Source organism: Saccostrea cucullata, unplaced genomic scaffold (assembly GCF_032062105.1).
Source record: "Saccostrea cucullata isolate Sc308-1 unplaced genomic scaffold, CSIRO_AGI_Scuc_v1 ctg2540, whole genome shotgun sequence".
In the NCBI taxonomy this organism is placed as follows: Eukaryota; Metazoa; Mollusca; class Bivalvia; order Ostreida; family Ostreidae; genus Saccostrea; species Saccostrea cuccullata.
The window spans coordinates 1-18,617 of record NW_026920853.1 but is presented as its reverse complement, the minus strand read 5'-3'; positions in this window follow the sequence as shown (position 1 = coordinate 18,617).

The following is an 18,617-nucleotide window of genomic DNA, read 5'->3' as shown; positions in this document are numbered from 1 at the left end:
CATCTTCTTAATCAGAAATGCTATTCAAAAATTACCTTACACTAAACTGTTTCATTAATCTCTGACTTGGCATACTGTAACTATTGAAACACCATATGACCATTGCTTAATAATAAAACCCTAGGTACGAATTGAATTTCTCTTATTCTTGCTACAAAAACATTATTTAATACAGATTGTTGTAAAATATGATACGTAGAAATGTGCATTTTTCAAACCTACATGTATTTGAATATGGTAAAACCAATATACTTTTCATTTCGCATTGTGAAACATTGTGAAGAATTGAAAAATATATTTTAAAAGATGTTCTTCTATCATCAAGGTCAAAGTAACATTTAATGGGGTGGGATACACCGATTATGGTGTTGCACCCTACTTAAGGTCTTTCTGATCTTGATGATACTGTATATTTCACCCCACTAAAGGTCACTTTAATCTTGATGATGGGAGACTTTTTTAAGAGGTTGAATAGTTAAAGCGTATGTGTACATGTAGGACAGTTACTGTATTAAGCCATTTTTGTTCATATCAGCATACTAAAAGTTAACAGTTAACTTCTGTTAATGTGCAATAAACTTACTGACCAAGATGTATCAGATCAGAATTGTCGACAGTTTTAGACCTCATATATATGTATCGTATGTTATCGTATGCATCGTATCGTATTCATGTTAGCTGTACAGGAAAAAGCGTATGGACATACACGGGCAGACGTGAAAACCCTATTACGTTCTGTTTGAAAATTATCTCTAGAAAGAGAGAACCCTGTAAAGACGAATAATGACCCCCATAGAATACTGACCGGGGGTCATTTTTCGACAGCAAAAAATGACCCCCGGTCATTATTCGACGTAGAGAAATGACCCTTTTGCCCGTAGAAAAAGTGTCACTTCCCTAAAAATTTGCAGAACCAACGTGAAGAAAAATGACCCCCGTAGAAAAATGACCCCCTGTAGATTTAAGCTAAAATTTTAGGGGGCAGAGAAAAAATGGATAAAGAGGCATATTGGCCAAAATGCTCACCAGAGCTTATTGGGATTAAACTAATGATATGTTGATCTCATAACATTATACAATTATAGCTATATCTTAAGATAAATGCAATGATTCAGAATCTGAAGGAGTAAAAGATTTATCAAGCCTTAAGGGTTACGTAAACATTGTTTTTTTGGTGGAAATCATCATAGCCTCCGCTTGAAAAGCGGAGGGTATATCGTGATTGGAATGTCCGTCCATCCGTCTGTTTCGCTTTGAGGTATCCATCTCTTATTCGCAAATCCTCATATATAAAAAATGTGTTTGTGAAACAGCTATGCCCCTGTATTGCAACATAGCGAAGATTTAACCTTTCTTAAATACAATTTAAATATATTGTTACCCAAAGTAGGGTTTTCTCACATGAAATACAACTGCAAAATAGGAAAGCCCTAGCACCACTTGTTCAAAATGAGTGGCCAAGGATAAGTTTTTGAAAGGTAGGTCAAACTCAAAGGTTAAAGTTGATTATTTCTTAAAAAAATGTTTAATGTAACAAGGATTACATATGTGAAGTATAAATACCCTAGCCCTTACCGTTCAAAAGTTATGGCCAAGTTAAAAAAAAATCACAAGTACGGAAAACTCCAAGGTCAAGGTCAAAAGGTCAAGGTTTTTAGTATCCAATGAAAGGTTATGACAAAAAACCTACTTATTTGAAGTATGAGAGAACGAGTGTCTACCGTTTAAAAGTTATACAACTGTAGTTAAAAAAACTGGCATTTTTGTTTAAAATGGAATAAACTCCAAGGTAAAGGTCAAAAGGTCAATTTGGTGGTACCCAAAGTAAGGTTTTGTCACAAGGAATATACATATTACATTTGAAAGTCATAGCTCCAATAAATGAAAAGTTATGGTTAAGGTTTTTGCGGACAAACAAACCGCCAGATAGACAGACGGACATACAGACGAACGCGATTAAACTATATAACCCCGAATCTTCGACTACGGGGACATAAAAAGAAATGGTCTTCAATTAACTTTTCATATTAATATACATTATAAAGAAGACGTTTAAACATTGAAAATGATTTTCATATTCAATTCTCTGAAAAATATACTCAGAACTGAGTAAAAGGGTGGAGTATAACAAAAATTAAGGTACAACCTATGTCGGAAAAGTCTTTGTCACAAGATTTTCAAACTTTTCAAAATGATAAATTAGTTCTGCTTATCAATTAGTTAAGATATCATGATATGTTTCCTTGTTTTTTAATCTAGAACAGGCTGTGAAACTTGATAGGGTATTTACATACTGCGACTTCACATTTTCAAATATTTTAGGGGTTCATGTGTACTTGTCATAAAGGGAATAAGAAAAATCACAAAAATACTTCTTCAAGCATCCTCGTTTATAAACTTTTTTAACTGAATAATATTAAACAATATTTTATCAAGAATAATTTCTTTTTTATTCAATTAACAAATAAGATAAGTCCACAATTTAAAAAAAAAATGTCAAATAAACTCTATTATTTTTAGTCAATTATTCACCCTATATTTGTAAATATTTTTGACGTCTTTGTCACAATGTTTTTTTACTTCAATATGATGAAGAACATAGCCAAATGATTACAAAAAATGATAAAAATATATACCTTTCCCCTCTAACTAATAAAAGATACGCTTTTTACCGATACTCATATTCTTGACCTTTTTGCACTTACAAGGGATTGAATAATTAAATGGCTGTTTGGGGTTACTTTCAGATTAAATATTTATCAGAAATTGTACTTTTTCTTTAAAAATATCATATAAAATAGAAAAATTGTAATCAAACACCAAAATATGAATACGTAACAAATGATTGATTAAAGGGAATGCACATTATTTCATTATAGATATCACAAAAATGTACACACGATCAAACGATCTACAACACGTTCATCTTTGACTTAGACACATTACATCAAAATATTACACTATATAGCGGGCAACTAAAGATTTCTTACGATTTATGCATTCCTTCAAAATAGTTACATACCATTCAAATTATTACGAAAGTTGTATGTACATTGTAATTTCATTACACTAGATAGTTTTGGGTTTGTCAACTTCACGTCTAGATCTAGTAAATAAAAGGTGCCTACATATTTTCTCTTATTCCAGAAATATATTGCCATTAAACATTATAAACCAATAATATATGAATTGAATCAAGATTATGCTGGCATGATTGAATTCTGGGAACTTCAAAATGTAGTATTTTCTACCATTTTTATTGAAGCTGTCAAGTACGGGAAAAAGTGGCATTGAATTAATTATGACGTCTTAATGGGTTAGCACAGGTTTAACACATTTACAAGTCATGATGTCATACGAAAAAGGTTCTTCGTTAAAAGAAATGTAATGAATACTGTGTGCTAAATCAAAAGTTTATGTCTACATGTATAGTTCTTGCATTAGAATGCCTGTGTATTTTACACTAGCCCATAGTTTACAGAGCATATTTTAGGTCTTATACTTACCCCACCCCCTTTCTTATTTAGGAGGAAGTCGATATTGAACAAAAGCAAAACAAAAATCACACTACCTTTATTTTTCTATAAGAATACAATTAAAAATAAGCTAAAAATGATATACTATTCTACTAATTTTTAACTGTTACTTTGCCACAATACTTTCAAATATTCCTCCACCAAAATTTTAAGTATGCTTTAATCATTGCGAAGTAAATTATGATATGATAGTACTTGTGTGAAGGCTTAACTTCATTTCAATATTTTATCCAGAGCCTCTTTCAGAATTATTGAAAGGCATAGAGTTTTATTCATATTTCTGCTTTTCATTTATTATTATTATTATTTTTTATTTAACGTAATGTTCTTTTTTTTGGGGGGGGGGTTAAAAATTTCTTCCTCTTTCATTGTCAAATAGGATTTGCCAAACTTATACCAGCTTAAAGTTGAAATGAAGGAAAAATTAAGTTTTCCTATTTAAGTTTTTAATCCTGATTTTTTCATGGTTTGATTTTTAAAACAAGTGGACTATCATTCTTTAAGCACACATTATAAGGAGGAATATTAAAAAGAAATGTTATTTACTTGACAATTAAAGAATCTCTTTTTAAACACAATTTTAGCATTGTAACACTATCTGAATCTCTTAATTATTTCATACGACTTTTTGTATTTTTCTGGTTACAGAAAATGTAAAGATTTGTTTTGCTGTGGAAAAGATAACAAAGAATATATATTTTGTATCACTTTAAAGGGGGTCATTTTTAATTGGGGTCATTATTTTATAGGCCTAACATATAAAATAATGACCCCCTGGGACCCTTTTTCTACAAAAAATGATTTTTTTCTACGGGTGGGGGTCATTTTTTGTCGTTGAAAAATGACCCCTCGGTCAATATCTGATGGGAGTCATTATTCGTCTTTACAAGCCCAATAACTTGATATCTTATATTCTGACCTCCAGTTGAATACCCAATTAAATGATATATTGGCATGGAATTTGAAAGATCTCCGCAATAATGAGCATTATAACCAATACATTCGCTGGTGATTTATTTAATACACCATTTCAAGACCCAGTATATTTTCCTTGCTGAATCAATGAGACCACAAGTGCTTAACTTGTCTAAAATAATAATTTCAGAAACTCAGAAAGATTACCTGAACATATCTTTTGAATTTTTATTTTTTTAATTTTGTTTCAGTAAAATCTCTCAACACAGTCTACACAGATCCTATATCAACCACACCTTAATTAATATTCAGAAAAATCCAGGTTGTTCATACCATTTTCATATTATTACTAACGCCACATTGACTATTAAAGCTGCTACATGTACCGTAATGTAATTTATTGCATTCTAAGCTAGCAGACGGACCCATGAAAATATTTGGGCGTTATTTTTGCATGACTGCGCTGTTCTTCTTCCTTTCGAAATACAAACCGCTGCTACAACATTGTCACACTTTGAATAGCACTTTGTTGGCGCTATTTATACACTTTCTTTATTTCAGACACTGATCAATCGAGTTTAAACATTGACATTTCCTAGATATGTATAGGACTTGGCCCATGTTATTCATATTGCATGAAGTTGTGCATTCGTGAACTTTATCAAGTGCACAATTGTTGTCTACTAGGGCTCGCTACATTTCTTGTTGATTGTTTGGGAGCCGTCCAGGCGGCAGCTCCAAAATTCGACAAAATACACCAAATTTAACTTCAAATAAATGTTTTCAACCACCAAAGAGTCACGGTGTTTTATAAAATAACATCTGAGATAAAAGTGAGACTATTTTATTCCTTTTAAAATATTTTTTATTCGATGATATTAATATATTACATGTAGATATAAAACTATTTTTCTGACATTCATTTAAGAAATAAATAACAAGTTTATAAATTTCAATGGGAATTCAAGTAGGTCGGTCACGTGATCAAGTCCTGTGAAGTCCGAAGGCCTTCTCAGAAGATTTGATCAGGTACCGACCCACTTCGATTCCCATTGAATCGGCTTTCACAGGATTTGATCACGTGACCGACCCACTTCAATTCCCATTTAAGTTTATAAATTTGTTATTTATTACTTACGAGGGTTGTATCTAAAGTTCGTGGATTTAATAAAGTTCGTCAATTTAATAAAAATTGTGTCATTGATATTTATTATTGGCATATTTCTAATCCTTTACTTAATGTGAATTAAATAATGTAAAAAAATTATTCCATTTCATATGTTTAATTACAATTATGGCTTCATAATTAGACTTGGAATGGAGACCCGGAGCACAGCAAAATTTTAATTATAAAAATACACAGGCAAAAGAGGCTCGCATGAACTTCATATCAAATTCGCATGAATATCATGCGAATTCTTCGCATGAAAAGGAGACGAAAAGGACCACACATGATATTCGCATGAAAATATCATGCGATTTTGACATGAAATTCGCACGAATATCATGCGAATAAAAATTCGCACGAAATTCATATGAATATTTTTGCTGCTTTCTTTACAGATTTTCATATGAATTTCATGCGAATTTCATGTGAATATCATGATATATTCATATCAAATCCATGTGATGTAATTTATATATTTTTCCTAGTATATTGGACTTTCAATTCTTTTAATCCATTAGATGAAAAGTATTATGAAATTCTAATACTTAGATCTGTATATGAATTTGTACAACTAATCATCAACGTTTTACTGTTACTGTATTTAAAAAAAATGCAATAAGTACAATCTCAAAATCTGATCCAGCAAATGACTTAATGAGCTTTATCTAAATCTTAATTTGAAAATGCTTATTTTTAACACATGCAGATTTTGAGGAAACACCACTATAATTATCCAAGTTATTCTTTTGATGAACAAACAACTGGACACATTCTGTTTCTTAATCTTCTTTATTGAATGCTTCAATTCTTTTTAACATTCTCTGATCAAGGGCCACCCATCTGTCTGGAGATTGTTTCATCTGTAAGAGAAAATAATTGTAATGAATACTGGGTACCGGTAAATGAAATACAATCATGAATTTTACAACTGCATTTCCAAATTTCTCTACTTATCAAGATAACATAAAATATGAACAAAAGTAGATATAGCAATCTCATATCACCCCTTAGTTTAATTTGGTAAAAGGTTGAATTCATATTGCCTACATCTAAGGAGAGGAATTCACTAAGTTATTTAGAACTTATTTCCAATCCTTTTGATTGATATCAATAAACTACGTTCAAAAGAAAGCCATATATGGCGTATGTACAATGAAAATTGTTAGACTAAAATTATTCATGGATTTTCTCCGGTTCGGAAGAAAATACAAAATATTTAAATAACACATTATAGAGAAGATAAAATTGTATTATTAGGTGAAACGAGGTGTTCTCTGTGTTCAGAATTGTATGAAAATTTTTAATTTAAATGTATTAACTATATTTCTTAACTTATTTTTTAATTTTTCAAAAAACATATTTTTTGATCAGTTACGCCACATATGGCTTTAAAAAATTAAAAAAACATACATAATAAATTATAATGATTTCAAAATCATTCATCATGAATCATAATTAAAAGTATACAGTGAAACTTCTAAAAACTGGCCTCCCTGGAAACCGGTTCTCCCTGAACATCGGCCGAATTTTTAAGTCCCGGCAAAATTCTTAACATTTCTTTACACATAAACTCTCATAAAACCGGCCACCCCTTTTCCAAGAACAAAAGTTAAGAAACATAGGAAATTTCCCCTCATCATACCGGCCACTTCTTGTTGCAAGAAATATAACTGTCATTGCCAAAGGGGTAATTATGACCGGCCGGAAGTGTAAAAAATAGCCTAACCACCAGAAGTCAGAGGTGTGAAAAACTGAAATGGCCTCTGAGGGTTTCTATTGTTTAACTGTTTTGAAGGGGGTAGTCATCTTGTCAGACAACGTATATGGCCGGTCTAAGCTGTGTACATATAATTAAGCATTAATTAAACTTGAATTAATAAGATATCAACAACTAGTGAATTTAAATCGCAGAAAGAATCAACAAATTATCGCACGCCATATTGCATCATCTTTTTAAATACACATAAGTGGCCTTAGAATTGGACACTGTTCAAAAATTCTAAAAAAAAAGAAAATCAAATAAAATGATTATCAAGATGTACATTTCATATTTTAAATTAACAGAAGTTTTTTCTGAGAAATGTTTTAATTACTTACTTTTTACTGACACATTTTTAATGACGTAAGCGATAGAAAGATACATGCAGTTCATGGATACTGTATATAGTCTAGTTAAGGCAAAGGGTATGGTTTATTTCTTTGCACCGGTTTATAAAAGTAACTTTCCATGTTTTTTTCTGTTCTTTTTTTTTTTTTTGATTTTTTAAAAATAAAAATCAGCACTTATGTCGAATTTATCCTCAATAATAATAATTTACTTTTTTAAAAGACCTTTAGAATACATTACGTGTCTGCCGATAATAAATAAAAGTCGACAGATATTTATGACTGACACCAATTATATATTTTTCCTAGCATCTGTCACAATTTTTTTTCTATTTCTATTCTTCAGTATGTTAGATTCTCAGGAAACCGGCCACCCCTCTAGTCCGGTCATTTTAATCAGTCCGGCAGCTGGCCGGTTTAGAGAAGTTTTACTGTAATTATAATGTTTCTTAAGTATAAAATTATTGACAAAAAATGAAAACAATTTTCCTGAAAATGTCTTTAAACTTAAAAACAACCTTGTGTCAGGTATCAATTAAACCTTGAGATAATTGTCTCTGTTTTATTGACCTATATCTGATGATGCAATTTGTATCTGTTGCAAGGGAATTTAAAAGCAAAATTTACCTACCATTGCATCTATGTTCCTTCCGAACACACGCCAGAAATTTGTGGTTGTGGTAGCTGGATTTTTTCCTGAACAATTTGAGTCCATCAGCAAAAGATCTTTGTAAAGCAAAGAACCGAAATAAATCTAAAAATATTATTTAGACTAGTCATGAATTTTATATCTTCAAAGTTCAACTTTTTAAAGGAATAAGTTTGAATCTGTTTTACTATTTAAACCGTCATGGAAATATTATGCACTAATTTTGCCTCTGTTATCAAAGAGTGTTGGGTTTATATTGTTTTTGTACTGTTATGTCCATCTTTCTGTCTTAATATGTTCCTTTAAACACAGGTGTATTTCATGTAAAAAGAACTTTATCGGATAATTATAAAATTTGACCTCTTGACCTGTCTAAATGTGTTCCTTTAAACACATTACTTATGAGTGGGTGGGGTTATGGCTTAATATATTCCATTGGCTTCATATACCACAGGTGTATTTCATGTAACAAGAACTTTATCGGGGTACAATAAAATTTTACCTCTTGACCTTGATATTAGGGTTTGATCCACTTTTACTAAAAAATCCCTAAACTTTAACCTAGGCTAATCATTTTGAACAGTTAGTGCTATCACTCTGATACTTCACATTATTTTGTAATCATTGTGACAAGACCATTCAATAAGTTTTTTTTTACCTTAAAATTGGTCTTGACCTAAGAGTTTGACCCACTTTTAAAAAATAAAATCTAGGCCATAACTTTTTAACAGTTAATGCTAAAATTCTCATATTTCAAAGGTTAAATTATTCCTTATGACAAAACATTCCTTCAGATGCAAACAATTTGACCTTTTGACCTTAACCTTTAAGTTTGCCTTGCATTTAAGTCCTCGCTTTAAGATGTCATATAGGCATTATATAAAGGCGTTAACATAATAATATATGTATGCATAAGTTTATTTGCTGAGTACCTAGGAGCAGAAAAAGATGACTGTCAAAGAATCACTGCATTTTTTATATGTCCTCTATAACATCAGAACCTATCTAGGTACCCATAGGCAAAGTAATGCATAGTTTTGGAAATGGAACTCTTTAATACTCATTATAAGTATATACTTTACATATGTGTCAGAACACAACATACAGACAGTGTTTTTGTTCTGACACATGTAAACACAACTTTTATAGACCAAGTGTATAGCATAAAATAATTTAGATATATGTCAAACAAAAGGTTCAATCTTCTTAGGGATTTATTTGAGATCCATGTAAAAAAAAATTAATTATGTATTGCATTTGATTTATTCACAGTTGCGGTATTCTAATTATTCTAAAAAAATTAATCTTTTCAGTATTTTACTGTTGTCTGTAATATATTAAAAATTCATCAATTACATGTTTATTGTCATCCAATTGGAACATCACACAATTAAAATGAAAATTTCTATCTCATTTATGGTTCCATAGCAGCCCGATATATAGAGTCGCTAGGTCAATAACACATCCCTTTAAAGTCTAATATGCAGTTATGAATCTGTTAAAGACATGGTCTTTTCTGTTTCGCTCTAAACATAGTACCATTTACATGTAACATACCGGTACTCAGTAATTCAAGTTGCCAAAACATGGGACTATTCTAGTGATATCATTGAATTTATTGTATTTAATGTCATCCTAATCTAGGAATTGGTCCCTTTGACCTAAACAATTGGAATATTAGTATGATTAATTAATTATTTAAATTATAATAATTAATATAATATTTAAATAATTAATTAATTAATTACGCGGGTAAGTTAAGGAAGCATATAAGTTATTTCTGGGGAAATTTATACTTTTTAAAGAAAATTAAGTATAATTAATTACCGAAACCGCTGATACACGTCAACTGTTATTAACTATTGCAAACCGATAAAACAGTGTTTTACGCAAAGACGTACATCACCGCCACGGCATCACGTGACTTCTATTAATAGCGAAATTTTCCTTAATAAAAAAAGCCAACAGAACAACAATACCCCGGAGTTTAATACTTTCTTTGAGTAAATAATATAGTTGAAAAACATATAATTTGCCTAAAAAGTGCTGCTAGAATCCCACTGTCCTGTCAATAAAATAATTATTCCACATATTCACAGGAAACCTTACCCCCTGATTTGAATTTTATACATATGAACCGAGATTTTTCATAAAATCATGTTTAACTCGGGATTCTAGCAGCACTTTCCAAGTTTGTCAGAGGACAATCTTTCCATCTGTACAAATTTTATGTTTTGAAATATTCAGCTTATTGTTGTTCTATCGCATTATTTTTGTCACGAATGACAGAGGAAAGGCCGACTGGGATACGTTATATAGCCAACTGTCTTCGAAAGAGAATATAATCGAAGAAAATAAATTAGCATTCCTGTAAAATTTACTGATCTCCATATGAATTTCACATAATATTCACAATATTTCCATTTAAACTCCATTTTACGTATCTTTGTACATGCTGTCCAGGCCAAATTTTCTTTACACAACATTATCAATTCCCAAGTTACTTGATGTACACATATGACGTCATCGGTAGTAGATTTTAATCAAAATGACAGATACAGCATAACAAAATAAAAACATCTTATTTTTGTCAATGTTTACACGTTTCTATTCTTTTTTTAACGTTAAATTACATCTCTAAATATCAATATTACGAAAACTTGTGTTCTAAAATTGACGTCATCTTGCTTACTATGACGTCATAATGTAGCACTGATTTAGTCAAGGTAGAATATTTTGTATGCTTCCTTATTCCCCCTGCGTAATAATCTTTGTAGGAAACACTTGTCAGGACACAAAAGACTGAAAGAAAGACGTACTGAAAAACTGCCTGTAAACACAACATTCATTAAAGTCAATGGATTACCCAGGAACGTCCAAGCAATATGATATCAGAGACTGGAAATTTTTATCACTTGATGTGGCAGAAAAACCTAAATAAAAATTGAAATGTTCAATTTCTTTGTTCATTGCTTTTCTCTTGTGTATATGAATATTGCATAATATTTATGCGAATTTCACACGATTTTTACTGTACAACTATATATTCAAGAAGTGGTGTAAATCAGATGTGGATACTTAAAAATTCTAAAGAACTTTTGGACAATTTGAAATCACAATACTTTACAAAAATATACAGCATAAAAACTTACGACTTTTCAACTTTATACACAACAATTCCGCACGACAAATTAAAATCCAGGCTTTTTGATATCATTGACAGCTGCTTCTTCAACAAAAACGGAACTCGTAAGTTTACTTACCTCGTCATTGGTCATTCGAAAAATTATTTTGTTAAAACAGATTCTGATTGTACACATAAGTACTCTGAAGTTGACATCAAGAAGATGCTTGAGTTTCTGATTGACAATATCTATGTGGTTTTTGGAGACCAGGTATTCCAACAATCTATTGGAATTCCCATGGGTACAAATTGCGCTCCGTTATTAGCAGACTTATTTTTATATTCATATGAAGCAGAATTTATGCAAAATCTTTTGCGTGAAAAGAAAAAAACACTTGCTGTGGCCTTCAACTCGACATTTAGATATATCGACGACGTATTGTCAATTAATAATGATAATTTCCATTCCTACGTCGACACGATATATCCTGGTGAGCTTGAGATAAAAGATACCACAGAGTCCAACACATCTGATTCATACTTGGATATTTTACTTGAAAAAGACACAAATGGTAATCTAAAAACCAAGCTATATGATAAACGTGATGACTTTAACTTTTCTATCGTCAACTTCCCTTACTTATGCAGCAATATACCTTCATCACCTGCATACGGAGTATTTATATCTCAGTTGATTCGATACGCAAGAGCATGCTCTACGTATGAACAATTTCTTAAACGAGGTAAATTATTGACAAGCAAGTTGATGAAACAAGAATATCAACAGTCTCGTTTAAGGTCATCATTTCGTAAATTCTATGGTCGATATAATGACCTTGTCAGTAAATACAATTTATCATTGAATGAAATGCTGACTGACGTTTTTCATACTAATTGTTAGTCCATTATTTATACACTGAATTGACTACGGATTTTTTCCGTTATTTCCTGATTATGACAATGAGCACACGGCGGGTGTGACCGGTCAGCAGGGGATGCTCACTCCTCCATGGCACCTGATCCCTCCTCTGATGTTTCGGAGGTCCGTGTTTGCTCTGCTCTTGTTTTGTATATTTGTTTAATGGACGTTGAGATTGAATACTGTTCGTTATTTCCATATCTTTATAAATTACATGAAAAACTGATAATTTGGAATTCGCATGAATATCATGCGAAATTTCATTCGCATGAAAATCGCATGAATTTCGCATAAATATTATATGAGGACATTCGCATGAAATTTGCATGTGGAACTTTTCGCATGGTTTTTATATGATTTTCGCACGAAATTCATGCGAAATGGCAATTGCATGAAAATCATGCGAGCCACTTTTCCCTGTGTATTTATCATTTTTCAATCTCATTTGTACTTTAGAAAATTCTGGGGAAATCTGAAAGAATTTTACATTATGAGGTTGATGGAAGTTATCACATCTAAATTTGAACATTCAAAGTTTCAAATTGGCTGAGAAAATCAGCGTTAGAACATAATAAGACAGGATCGGAATCGTTCAAAAAAAAACCTGCAGAAAGGAATACATTGTGTAAACAATCGGGAAAACAAAGTAAAAGAAGTCGCACACTAGTATTTAAGTGGCATATAATATTTTCGGACGAAATGAACAATTTAAAGGATGATATGCGTGAAGGAAAACCATTATTTCGAGATTGCAGTGCTGTAAAATTTGAATTTTGTAACGTGATCATGCCTTTTTTCCGTAAATGAAATTGTCTTTACACGGAAAATGGCTGGCTGATTGCAGGATATGAAATAGACATTATTAAATATTAGTAAAAGAATGAAACCTGAACATTTTGTGCATATATTTATGACTGGTCACAACGACAAAAGAAATGTATTGCGTTAAACGTGGACTATGAAAATGTACTAGTGCTCATATTTAGCTTAAGACGTGGGTATCGTCAAGAATTTCCATTTTAGTGCACCGGGCATGAGTGTGTGTCTTTTTTGTATTAGATAAAAATATAAATATTTGTGCTTTGGTTTTGTTGAAAACTTGCATATTTATAAAATGAAACATGAAGTTAATAAAAATAATATTTTCAAATATTTTGTCAATGTTTGTCAGTATTTATCAATGTTGACCACGACCTTTACGGACAACCCTTGTAAATATACATTCGAGACAGAAAATTAATATATTTGAATTTAAATTATTGCACTAACCGTCCGTCGTAGATTTTGAAAAATGACGCAAGTCGGCTTGCATGGCGGTTACGCTTCGAATTCATTAGGCTAAGGCATCTATTTCGAAAGGAATATACTTGCGATCAGTAATAGTGAACAGATTGTTGTCTAAGAATATTTTTATTCGTGTAAATTGATGATCGATGCTTAAAAAAACACAAGAAACACATCCGAAGTTTGAGGATAAACAGTTGGAGGAATTTCGGTCGTCGGGAAAGGATGGATGGATCCGATTGATTGAGACACTTGCCTGTGCCAGTTTACTTGCAATTTGATCAAAATCATTTCTTCGGTTTCAGTAACTAAAGGCATACTTATATTAAAACTCTGATAAACATGGGGACACGTATTGGCGACAGCTTACATTGAACTTCGAAAAAGCCCAGGTGTTTGTCAGCTGTTCATGGCGTATTTTCCAACAGATTTACACATTTATCGAGAGTAGAATTTAAAGATAAAATAATAGTTTATCATGAAAACTTAACCAAAGGTCTACACCAAAAATAAGGATGAACGTTAGAGGCTGTGCAGCTGACAAAAGTGAAAAAATGTTAATAAACGCTAGTTTTCTCTGTACACAGGTTGAAACGATAGCCAAAAACGTATGAAATACTATTTTACATTTTAAATAAAACAATTATCATTTACTTGCTTATTTTGCTCATTTTTTATGCATAAAAAGGAAGTAGAGCAGGTCATTTTATAATTTATATACCAGTAGATATTATTGCGCCGTTTGGTTAGGTCATGTATTGACCTCTGACCTTTGACAGACTTCATACAAAATTGAAGATATTTTCTATCTGTGCGCTTATATAATGGAGAGATACCACAAATGTATATATTTGTGGTTATTTAATTCAATGAAATGCCTCTATGTTGTTTCCATATGGCTTTAAAATGTCTTAAATCTCTTATAGTTGTTTCGGTGTAATAAAGCACTTTAAGAATTCGTTGCATAAGGAAATGGTTTTCTCCCTTGGGGAACATCAATTTTGATATTTCTCTCGTACCCACCCCATAACTAGATAAAATTGCTAGTGACAACCTTTAATTGGTATTTATGAATACATTTTTTGTTTGTCAATTTAATTACATGAAGTTGTTTTGTAAAAGTATGCATGGGTGTTGCACATTGTTTCCGCAGAAAATCCACTCATTTGACAAGGAGAAAAAATCTGTATCTGGTTAAATAGGAATACATCTTTTATAAAGTACAACAAACAGATAGAATAGCAATGCAAATTCAATTTTTTTATGGCATCAGTATAAAGGAGAGGTGTTTCATAATCATTTGGTGGAGATTATTCTTGTTTACCTTAAGTTACATGTATCCTATTCACGACACTCAGAAATTTTATACGCTAGTCAAAATGTTTTCCGTAGTTCATTTGCAACATTTAAGTGGTTTTGCAAACATGTAACAATAGTTTCAGTTACATTTCTTATGATGTTATATGAAAAGTGTGACACAAATATTAGTGGAACCTGAATAAATAGAATAAGGACATCTGTACTGACTGCAGGAAACTTAATTCTGTTTGGAAATGAAATTCCGAATCAAGGAACACCTGGATGTGTTCATAAATAATAGAAGCAAATTTCTTCTGAAATAAATGTGTATCTTGTGAAATACTAAGTCAAATATTAAAAGAAACATTTAATTATAAAGTCAATATGATCATAACTTCTAATCATCTATTTGGGACGGAAAAAGTCAAATTAGTCCTGATAATGGTAGGACAAACAATACTGTAGAATAGCATTATTTTTACCATTTAATTATGTCTTTGATCATTTATTGAAAAGTTCTGAAGAATCAAAATAATTTTCTTTACACAAATAAAAGTGGTATTAAAATAATGAAAGAGTTTACTGGAATGCGTATTAAAGAATGTAGAAAGTATTTAACATTTTTAAGTTAGAAACTTGTTTTTGAAATAGAAATTGATGAATTACTGATCAGGATTGAATACATTTTTACAATGTGATTTTATTTGTCAATTTCGCCATAAACAATGTGTGAACCTCTCTCTCTTTTTATATAATGCACAAAAATATCTTTGGTACACGTATAAGTAATTGCAATAATTAACAATTCTAGTTTAAATATTACATTTTTGAAAATTGTCCTGTAAAGTATAATTGTTTTTAATTTTCTGACATCAATTGAAATAGATTAATATTTATGTTATGGTTTTAAATTTAAATCTATGAGAACTATTTGTTGACAAAATAAAACCTTTTTATAAAATAAAATAAAAACAGTGCCTCGTAATCACTTAAGCAATCATACACCTTAAAGAAATTGAAAATATGTCCTCAATTACTCGCTTTTTCTTTTCCCTTTTTCTGTATGATACAATATTGTATACAATATTGTATGCATACAATAAAAGAAAGATAAAATGGGCTGCAATAATAAATATTTAGTCGGAAAAATATTGTCAAAAAATTAAGAGTGCAAGCATGAAACAAGAGGCCCATGGGCCACATCGCTCACCTGAGCACTGTGGCTGGGAATAAGTTGAAATTGGATTATTATTGAGAAGTTTATATCCAAAAATAGTCCCATGACCAATCATGGCTTTGTTATTCTTGAGAAGAGGATTTTTAAAGAATTTTCCTATATATTTCTATGCAAAACTTTGGTCGGCCATTGTGATCCCACCCTACCCCGGGGGTCATAACTTGAACAAACTTGAGAGTCTACACTACCTGAGGATGCTTTCATATAAAAATATGATCAATAATGGCTTTGTAATCCGTGAGATGAAGATTTTTTGAAGAATTCTCATATATCTTTCTATGTAAGACCATTGTAGCCCCGCCTTACCTCCTAGGGTCATGATTGAAGAAACTTGATTCTACACTATCTGAGGATGTCTCCCCATAAGTTTCATCTTTCCTGACCCAGTTGTTCTCGAGAAGACTTTTAAAAGATACAACCAAATTTCATTAATTTCCAATTATCTCCCTTGAATTAGGGCTTGGCCCTTCATTTGAACAAACTTGGATCCCCTTTATCCAAGGATGCTTTGTGACAAGTTTGGTTGAAATTGGCGCAGTGGTTCTTGAGAAGAAGTCGAAAATGTGAAAAGTCTGCAGACAGACAGACATACAGACAGATGGACAGACAGACTAAAGAAAAATGTGATCAGAAAAGCTTACTTGAGCTTTCAGCTCAGGTGAGCTAAAAACTTTGAAACCCAAATTTTTAGAAGTAATCATTCAATTCCTAATGTTTGATTATATCTCCTCTGGTGGAGATATTCATAAGAACAGAGAATATGGAGAATACATTAGGTATTTCCAAATTGGCTGTGTTCCAATTGTAGCAATCTATTTTTTTTTTGTACATTTTATTTCTTATCAATGATTTGCATAAACATCAAAACATTGATAACTAGTGCTAATTGTAACGGGAACCGTTACAGATGTTCCCCAAACACTCCCCAACTCCCTTCTCGTGCCATATTCTCTGTAAGCTTCATTAAAGAAGGCAAAATCTATGCATTTAAAAAAGTATACCATGTATTTAAAATTTAAGCAATGCAGGCGTGGGCATGTGATTGCATGAACGTAATGACGATATCATCTCGTCTACACTATTTTACTCATATGCACGTGATGATGACTATACCTTCTTGTAGGAGTCCATTTTGTCTGTCTATGTTCTTAATCCCATCCTGTTTGGTTGAAAAACAAGGGAGTTATAGCTATTTAAAGTTTGAGCCAATCAGATTGCAGCGCACGTGCATGCGCGTGTTTTCATGACAATTATTATATATCTTATATTAGGACATCGTCAAGTATACATATGTTTTAAATTTCAAAGCATTTTGCAAAAAAACAGAAAAGATATTGAGATTTTTGTTTCAGCCAATAAGAGCAAAGCGAACGTGCACGCACGTGCATGCCTGTGAATGGTGATCAAACCATCTTGTAGGAGTCCTTTATGTCTATCTATGTTCTAAATCCCATGCTGTTTGGTTGAAAACCAAGGGAGTTATAGTCATTTAAAGTTTCAGCCAATCAGATTGCAGCGCATGTGCATGCGCGTGATTTCATGAAAAATTTTATGTATCATATTGTAGTACATTCTAAAACATGTCTATGTTTTAAATTTCAAAGCATTTCATCATAAAACAAAAAAGATATTAAGATTTCTGTTTCAGCCAATCAGAGCAAAGCGCACGTGCATGCGCCTGAGTTCATGCAAATTTGACCATGTCATCTTATCTACACTACTTATATATCTTTATATAATGAGTTTCAAAACATTTTATCAAAAAATATAAAAGTTACAACCATGTTGAATATATCAGTCAGTTTACTCATTGCACGCGCCCGCACGTGCATGCGAATGCGCGCAAAATGACCTTCGTTCGGCACATCTACACAACATGCCTACTAACCCTAAAAAGGTTTTAACTTAGTTTGGTGAACAGTTTCTGAGAACACTTCCGGACAAAAAAGTACCGGAGAAGAAATAAGAAGAAAAAAGAATAATAATAATAACTAGAAAGATCTCGTTGCGAGCAACGAGAGGTCTTCCGTCCGTTCTGGAAAATAACTCGTAAAGTCGAGCTGAGAAGTGATTAAAAATTTTGATCACAAATTGAATCCAGGTCGCAAGCGTGAAAATTCTATTCGCTATTTTCCCCTTTTATCCCCAACGCGCTAACCATTACGCTATTGGGAGTACTGCTCTTAATGTACTTGTGTATACTTTTGCTACAGTACATCTGTTTAAGAATTTTAAAAGACGGGCCATTATTCATAATTTTGCACCAAACTCCACTTTAAATCTTCGCGCCTTTTCTTTGGACTGATCTTTTAAATAGGTGTGATAGCTTCAATGAAATTAAGAAAAAAGAACGTTCTCATAGCCTACATTTCGAGGTTCA